This window comes from Piliocolobus tephrosceles, chromosome 9 (genome assembly GCF_002776525.5).
Source record: "Piliocolobus tephrosceles isolate RC106 chromosome 9, ASM277652v3, whole genome shotgun sequence".
Taxonomy (NCBI): domain Eukaryota; kingdom Metazoa; phylum Chordata; class Mammalia; order Primates; family Cercopithecidae; genus Piliocolobus; species Piliocolobus tephrosceles.
Window position 1 is genome coordinate 128,225,026 of NC_045442.1, and position 935 is coordinate 128,225,960.

Here is a 935-nt window from a genome sequence, read left to right on the forward strand (position 1 = left end):
CTGAAGTCAAGCTACTTTTCTCCAACGTCTGGCTGCTGCTTCTCTTCTCTCCTTCTCTGCTGCTCTGTCAGTGAGGCCTGGGGTTTTTTAGGGGGCAGGGTAGGGGGCAGGGTGGGCCAAAAAGCAACATTCAAACAGGAAAACAAGAATGTATGTTCTTACTTTGGGCTATGGTCCCAGGCTTGACGGTGTGGCCCTCGCTGGGGGCCACCCTTTTCCACCCAGTATTTCCCTGCCTTCTGTCGGTATCACAACTAGGTTCATGGATGACATGTATGTTTTCTCTAAGTAATAGGTTTAATGTTCCTCTTTATAATACTCTAAGAACTTGAACATTCAAAATGCCTTCTAAAAACTGGAATCTGTGTTGAAATAGTTTATGTATAATTTATGCTGAAAAGGAGGAAAATCTAAATGATACATATTAATTCAACAGTTAGATTCTCTAATACAAATGAATACATAGATGCACAACAAGAAGCATGACGAGATCATTACACTGACTATATATTTATTCCTAAATATGTAGTGGAATAAATATGTAGTGAAAAAATGTTCATTGAAGAGGGATACTTTTCTAAATACAACTTTCTATAGTATCATCATAACTCAAGTGGCAGTTTATGTTACCATCATAACTAAAGTGGCCGCAAAGAATTCAGCTGCGCTGATAAAGGTGAACTGCATCTGTTGAGTGAGTACCTCCTAGAGACACTACGATGCTATCAGTGAGGAGGACCGGGATAGCCCATGGGCAGCTCTCCTCTCGTTATTGTTGCAAAAGCTGCCTGTAAGGCACTGGGATGAGCACTTCCAATGCATTACTGCCTTCACTGTTAGCAACATCCTGTGCCATGAGCCCTATTGTTATTATCCCCCATTGCATTTTACAACTGAGATAGTAATTTCTTTTTTTTTTTTTTTTTTTTTTTTTT